We start from the raw sequence: 7798 nt of genomic DNA on the forward strand, positions 1-7798 counted from the left end.
CATTGTGGTTGATGATCCTGCAGAGGCCAAACAAAACCAGAGCTGCACGTGAACCTGCCACTTGGGCGTATATTCAGGGCACAATCCTACAGTTTAGTTTCACTGGTCTTGGCGAAACTTCTCTCTGAATCTAAAATGAGCTGAGCTTCTTCAAACATGTTCCCTTGGCTTCATAGGTCTATGAGTTGTTGAGCTGAGTCAAGCCTGTAAAGTTGAGTATGACAAAGCAGAAAGCGTGGGGCTCAAGGTTTATTAGGAACCTAGCAAACTCACCACGGGACTTAAAATTTCTACCTTGTTTCTTCAGGGTGAGCTCATTTGAATAATCAGTATGTTACCTACAGGCTGAGCAGTTAAACTTTCAACAGGACACTAGAGATCATTGTTACTCTGTATGGAGATATTTCAAGAAAGATAAGAATGGCCATCTTTAGGCAGAGATATTCAGACTTGTAATAATGAGACTTTTTGGAGTGGGAAATTGAGCTCAGTATTCAAATCTGTCATCAAGAAAGAAAACAGAATTATGTGAAAGAGAGAGCACATAAGTAGGGGAGAGAGGGAGAAGGGAGAAGTACCTCACCCTCCCCATCCCCTCACTGAGCAGGGAGCCAGCTGTCCAACTCGATCCCAAGATCACGACCTGAGCAGAAGGAGCCCTTAGCTGATGATCCAACCAGCTGCCTCCTAAATCTCAATTTTAAGTAGATTTTTATATATAAATTCTTTGGGTCTGGAATTTGGTACAAAAGGTAGACAAATAGAGCTCCATTTTGTTGCTGACTTCCTTCACCAGGAGAATGAGATGCCATGCTTTGAGAGAGTTTTGGAAGGCATCACTGCCATTAGCAACACGTTAACAACAACAGACACAGTCATTTCATCAGTAACAAGGAGCTGAGTTTTGACCTTCTCATTTTCCATGTGTACTACTTACTGAGTGTGGTGGTCCTGTGCTAAGCATGAGCTCTAATAAGCATTCATCGAAGGGAAGGCACTACCGTGGCCACCAATAGCTTTAAGTACATTATGGTCAAGTCACTTGGTAGTTTTGCTGAAACACTAACAGAAAAAGCATTGCTAATAGACATCAGACTTGAGATACAGAAGTAATAGGTGAAACATGATTTCATATACATTTTGGCAAACCTAGAAAACAATTTCAGATATCGTTGTCCATGAACATTGGCATTTTAAGGAGCTAGTTGATCATGTGCTGTTCCTTCCCATAAGAAGAGATTTTGAGTTCAGTGAGGATGAACTTCTCATTCAGAAATCTGTGTTTGTGCCCGTTTCCTTCCCAGTCTGTGGCAGGATACTGTCATCATTCAGTATTGGTATGTTTCAATTTACACACACCGGAAATTACTGTGTAGGACTGAAGTCAGAGCCCTGTGCTGGTGTCTCTGAAAAGACTAGTTTTTTTAGTTACACTATTCGGGTTTTCTGTTGTTTTAAAAAGACCCCCAAAAATCCAAGTCTGCATTTTGTGGAACATAAGCCAAAACTAATTGAGGTTGTTATGGAAAAAATGTCTCATTTTTAATGGTCTGTATTACCTCTGGGGTCCTGCTGGCCAAAGCTGTATGGCCCATAAGGCAAAAGTTACAATTAGAGTAATGGTTTTCATATTGTATTAATTTGTTTTCATTACTAAATTTTTACAACTTGATCTTTGGAGGTGCTTTGTACTGTGTAAATGAAATTTACTGGAAGTATACATAAGTAAACCATAAGTTGACATCCTAATAAGCCCTAAATGATTTTCTTATATTAGTTTTGACCATCTGTGTTGTTTTACGGGGTATTTGCTAATCCTTGGTATTTTAGCCACATGCTCGTGTCTCGTGATTTAAATCTAAATGAAGTTTAACTTCATTGCCATACCTCTGAAATTTTTTTTTTATAAAAATTGACTAATGAATAGATAAGATCTACCCCCGCTCGCACACCCATAAGGCACTAATAAAAATCCTGTAGGAGGCAGCATGGTGGGGTTCCAGCTCCAGCTGTATTTGTGATGTTAAGCTTTCCATCTGTATTAGTTACCAGAGGCTGCTAGGCTCTATAACAAATTACTACAAACGTGGTGACTTAAAACAACAGAAATTTGTTCTCTCACAACTTTGGAGGCCAGAAATCAGATTCCTGGGGTCAAATCAAATGCGCACTCTCAAGGGGAGCCTGGGGGGTGGGGGAGAGTGTATTCCTGGAATCTTCCAGAACTTCTGGTGGCTGCCACCTATCCCTAGCCTGAAGCTGTATCGCTCCATAATCTTCAAGGCCAAAATCAGATCTTTCTGCGTGTCTTCTCATGGCCTCCTCCCTTGAGCACGGACTCTCTTTCTGCCTCCCTCTCATAAAGGCACTTGTGGGTCTCCCGGGTGACTCAGTCAGTCAAGCACCTGAGTCTCAGCTTTGAGTTCAAGCGCTGCAGTTGGGCTTCCTGCTGGGTCTGCTGAATAGATTAAATAAAGGCACTTGTGATTAGATTTCCCGCTCAGAGATTAACCAGGATAATCTTCCCATCTTGGGAACCTTGACCTAATCACACCTGGGAAGACCCTTTTCCAAATAAGCTAACACAGGTTTGAAGTTACGACCTGATTATATTTGGAAGTCATTGTTCGGGTCTACTATGCCATAGGTTTTTCTCTTCTGCAAAACCTCCGGAACAATATTACCAACGAAACTTTTTCTTTTATTTTTTTTAATATTTTATTTATTTGAGAGACAGTGAGAGAGAGCATGAGCGAGGAGAAGGTCAGAGGGAGAAGCAGACTCCCCGTGGGGCTGGGAGCCTGATTCGGGACTCCAGGATCATGACCTGAGCTGGAGGCAGTTGCTTAACCAGCTGAGTCACCCAGGCACCCCGGAAACTTTCTATAGTAATGGAGATGTCCTTTATCTGTTGTCTGTTACAGTAGCTTCTAGCCACAGGAGACCACTGAGCATTTGAAGCGTGGCTCATGCAACCGAGGAGCTGAATTTTTTCATTTTACTCAGTTTTAAAATTATTTATTTGACACAGAGAAATCACAAGTAGGCAGAGAGGCAGCCAGGACCCTGAAATCATGACCTGAGCCAAAGGCAGAGGCTTTACCCACTGAGCCACCCAGGTGCCCCTATTCAGTTTTGATTTAAACTTAAATATCCCCATGTGACGTGTGACTTGGGCATATTGGGCAGCATGGTTCTGATATCTATAGTTCTAAATTCTGAACTCTGAGGCCCCTTAGGAAAAAAAAAAAAAGTGTCCTTTTTCCTCCCCTTATCTGGCTGAAGACTGCTTCCATCTTCCACCTGCTACTGTTTAGTCTAATGGACTTAAAACTTTTTAGCACCAAAACCCTTTCTACTGGGGGGCACCCGGGTGGCTCAGTTGGTTAAGTGGTTGCCTTCCGCTCAGGTCATGATCCCAGCGTCCTGGGATCCAGTCCCACATCGGGCTCCTTGCTCGGTGGGGGAGTCTGCTTCTCCCTCTGCCTGCCACTCCCCTTGCTTGTGCTCGCTCTCTGACAAATGCGTAAGATCTTAAAAAAAGCAACAAAAAACTGGAAAACCAAAGTGTAAACTGGGCTGTACTGGTTGAGGTTTGGTAGCGGGAGAGGAGAGGGGGGAGGACCAATGACTGACCCAGGGTCTCCACCTGTTCACCTGGCCCAGGTGACTCTTCTAGGGGCAGTGGCAGTGGTTGGTGACACCAGTGGTTATTCTTGGCAAGCGTGTTCACTAGTCACACCCTGAGACAGCGGCTAGAAAACGGTGGTTCCCTTGGCCCCTTATCCCTGAACCACAGTTGATGTCATGTTTTACCAGAACTTGGGGCTGCAGCCCCAGTGGAAGCTTTAGGACTCTCCATTCTTTTTTCCCTTTTCCCACTTAGCACTTGAAGTCACCTCATACAGGCCTTTTGTTCTCCCAACCACCGGGCACCCCTCCACCGCCATCCTCCACGGCGCTGACTAGTTCCTACATTGAGCAAGGAAGCCTCACGGGTCTTTACAATGGAGGACGCCATCAGCGGATCAGTTCCACCAGCATTCACGGACTTTCGTCTGTTTTATTCACTGATGTGGTCCCAAAACCTACAGTAGTACTCGGTCCGTGAGGCATGCTCTAGTTACTGTATGGAAATCCAAGCCAGCATTTTGGTATAGAAATACTAAACACCAGCACCGTCATTTTATTACAAGGACCATACAGTATTATAGAAATGATCCTATAGTTCTACCAATGAATGACATTTACTGAGCACTTACTACTCACCAGGTAGTTACTATGTACAGACTCAACTTTAGGTGGATTAGCAAGAGACTGAACCTACGTTTAGTGTTGTGCCCCTTCTAGTGTTCTTACTGGCTGTAAGCCACTCACTCAAGTGCCATATATAATTCAACCGATATTACTGATATTAGGCTTAATTATAAATGATACTGCTCCTTGTAGTAGACTCATGATGGGCTTAGGGCTCAAATATACCAGAATCATTATTATGGCAGGAGCTTGATTAACCCCTGGGAATATGATAGAAAACAAGATGGGGGGGGCACCTGGGTGGCTCAGTGGGTTAAGCCTCTGCCTTCTCCTCAGGTCATCTTAGGGTCCTGGGATTAAGCCCCACATTGGGCTCTCTGCTCAGCGGGGAGCCTGCTTCCCTCCCCCCCCACCTGTTAAATAAATAAAACCTTAAAAAAAAAGAAACAAAGATGGACTTCAGTGAAGTAGGGGCAGGGCAGTCAGGTAACCACTGACTACACTTTTAAGTATGACTAGGCTGTTATAGGATGCTAGAGAATTCTAGAACAAGAGCACTTGGGGTGGGGGAGAGATGACAATGACCACAGAGAAGTTGGGTAAGAGCAGGAAAGAATATGGGTGCTAGGGGACATTTCTGGGAGGCCAGAAGGTATAAGATACCCATCTTAGCCTGCATACAAGTGGTCATTTCTCTGCAGTTTTACTTTGCTTCCCTCCAAAACCTTTACCCACTTCTCTCTCGGGGCCTTTTGTTTTCACTCTGCCCAAAACGTTCTTCACCCAAATACATACAGAACCACAGCATCTCCAGATCCCGGTCCTGGTCCTTCTTGGCCAGCCCTGAGCTCATGTCCTCTACTCACCATGCACATACACACATACACTCGGTTCCTCTCTCCTTTCCCTACTTTCCTCCCTTCTAGCAGTTATGGCCTTCTCACATTATTTGTTCAATAGATGACCTGAAAAATAATCCCGAGGTTGGATTTTAGTGTCATATGCAAGTGTAAATGAAGTTTAGAAGAACAGGCTGGCACGATGTTATGAAATAAGCATTAAGAGTGACTCCAAGGTGAATATTAAATATCTTTATTGAAAACTTCTGGAAAATGAGGTATTTGTAGACGTTCAGGGCTGGTCATGGCAAACAACTAACACATACTAGGCTCTGTTCATCTTGCTACACTGTCTCATTTCTTCCCACAGGAAAACTTCCCCACCACCTTCAAGATTTTCAGATTCTAACAATCTAGCACCACGGTATCCTTTAAATCCCCTCACAGCTCCTTATGCTCATTCATCAAAAACACCTAACATGCAGACAGATGCCCCTTTCTGCCAAATTCTAGGTAACTTCCGTAGGTTTGATGTAATTAAATACTAAGAAGACCTTATACTCTTAACAGCTCTAACTGTGGTCTCCCCTGACCAAACCGACCTCAGCTGTTTCAGTATTACTCTGGTACCACTAGAACATTAAATGCCAAGAGAGAGCAGTGACTTTCCAGGAGGTCACATGGCCAGAAAGTTCTATGAGGACCCTTGTTCAGGGCTACACACGTGGTGGGACCTTGGGTCAGTACCTAACCTGTCTGTTGCTTCATCTGTAAAATGAGAATAGTTCTGACCTCCCAGAGTTGTCAGAACTAAAGGACAAGATGGAAATAAAAAAAAAAAAAACCCTGCTATGCTACCCGATCACCACCAGCACTGTCCTGCTGCTAACACCTGCGAAGGCCATGCTGGACACATGGCTGCTCCAAGTGAGGAGGAATATTGACCTCATTAGAGGGGTGTGTGTACGGTAACTGCAGAATTGGTGTAAGTCAATAAAAATACCAGCATTGGAATATTCCAGCTTCGACAGCTTGTGCCTGTAGTTTTCAACCTATAAAGAAAAAATTCCAAATGACCTTTCAAACAGAAAACACCTTGTGTAGACTTTTTTCCGCGAGTTGGGCTCCCTGCTCTGCAAGGAGTCTGGTTCTCCCTCCTCCTCTGCCCCGACCCCGCCATGCTGCTGACCCGTGCTCTCCATCGCGTGCACGTGCTCTCTCTCAGATTAATAAAATCTTACAATCACCAGGGTGCTTGAACCAAAAGAAAATTTCCCTCTGGTTCAGCTGTGACTCCAGACAGGATCCAAAGAGGAGTTCTACGATCTCTTCCCTGGGTTTTATGGAGACTTACTTTACCCTTCTGTGTTAGCCTCTTAAGGCACTGCGTCAGCCTTAAAAGGGCACAGGAAAGGGCCGCTGGGTTTTCTACAGGGTTGTCTAGGCTCCCTGCACTCCTCTCATCTATCCCCTGGATCTCAGCGCTTTCTTGAAGAGTCCGAAAACCCACGGGAAGCAGCTGCTGTGCGGGGGGAGCCCGGGAACGCGCATTCCCCCCACCCGAAGGGCCAGACAATCCGGGGTCCACGGAACCGAACCCGTGGGTACCCCGGTCGCCACGGGCCACGTGCTCCGGGCCTGGGTCCTGGCATTTCTCTCCAGGACGGGGACCTACCTGCGCGTAGAGCTCAGCCCACTGCAACCCCGCACACGTCGGTGACAAACTCTCCGGTCCCCGGGCCCGGCAGGGCTGGCCCCGAACCCGCTAGGAGGTGGCCGCGGCGGCGCCCTGGGGGAGCAAAGCGCGAGGTTGTTAGGGCGGCGGTCCCGGCCGCTGGGGAGCCTGCGGGCTGCTCCGCGCGGCGCCTGTGCCTCGCGCGGCCCCGGGACGGACTAGGCCGCCCGCCCCCCGGGCCTCGGAGGAGACTGCTCTACCCCTCCGTTCTGGCCGCCGGGAGCAGCGGAGCTCCGGGCGGGCAAAGCTCGAGGGGACGCGGGGCGAGCGCAGCCCCAGCCGGGCCCGCAGGCCGGGCGCCCTCCCCACCGCACCCGCGCGCACGGCTCACCTCCGCGGGACGCGGGCGGCGCAGAGACCCTCACGGCCGCGCAGCCACGGGGATGACCGCGCGGCGAGGAGGAGGCGGAGCAGCGGGCAGCCTATCCAGGGAAGCCTCCGGCCGGGGGCGGAGCGGGGCGGGGCGGGGCGGGCCTGACCATTGGCGCCCGCGGTCCTCGGCCCGCCCAGGTCCTTCGGGCTCTTCCGCGGCTGGAGGACGAGCTAGGCCTGCGCGCAGCATCCTTCTCGGAATCCGGAGTCCTGGCGCCTCCCTTTGGCCCTCGCGGATCTGGTTCTCGCCGGCAAGGTGCCTTCCTCGGGGCCCCTCCTGGGGGAGGGGGCGGGTCCACGGTCACTCTAGGACTGTCCAGGACCAGAGACTCCCTTTCCCACAACTAGACCAGCCCGGCGTGTGTTTAGAGTCTGTCCTGCTGAGCCGTAAGCTCCAAGAGAAGCCGGACCCTGTCTCTTTGACCACGCTCACCCAGGGCCCCTCCTAAATCCGACAGGACCATTGTGCATTCAGCAGCCGAGCTCAGTAAGTCGACCGTAAAAGGCAGGGGCTTGGGGAGCACCATAAACCTTCCCTAGGTGACAGTCTCAAACTTGACAAGCAAGTGGAACAAAATCGGAGTATATGCGAAAA

The 7798-nt window shown here is 48.4% G+C and overlaps 1 long non-coding RNA gene and 1 other non-coding gene across 2 annotated transcripts; both read right to left on the minus strand.

The window, feature by feature from the left end:
• Nucleotides 1–5333: 5333 nt before the first annotated feature.
• LOC123936770 lies at nt 5334–7259 on the minus strand. The gene is made up of 3 exons (XR_006817388.1): nt 7163–7259; nt 6772–6885; nt 5334–6148 (listed from the first exon to the last, which is right to left on the minus strand). It is a non-coding gene; the product is annotated as an uncharacterized LOC123936770 (long non-coding RNA).
• On the minus strand, nt 6382–6503 carry LOC123937843. Its single transcript, XR_006817625.1, has one exon. It is a non-coding gene; the product is annotated as a small nucleolar RNA SNORA26 (small nucleolar RNA).
• Nucleotides 7260–7798: the final 539 nt, after the last annotated feature.

This window comes from Meles meles, chromosome 2 (assembly GCF_922984935.1).
Source record: "Meles meles chromosome 2, mMelMel3.1 paternal haplotype, whole genome shotgun sequence".
NCBI classification, from domain to species: domain Eukaryota; kingdom Metazoa; phylum Chordata; class Mammalia; order Carnivora; family Mustelidae; genus Meles; species Meles meles.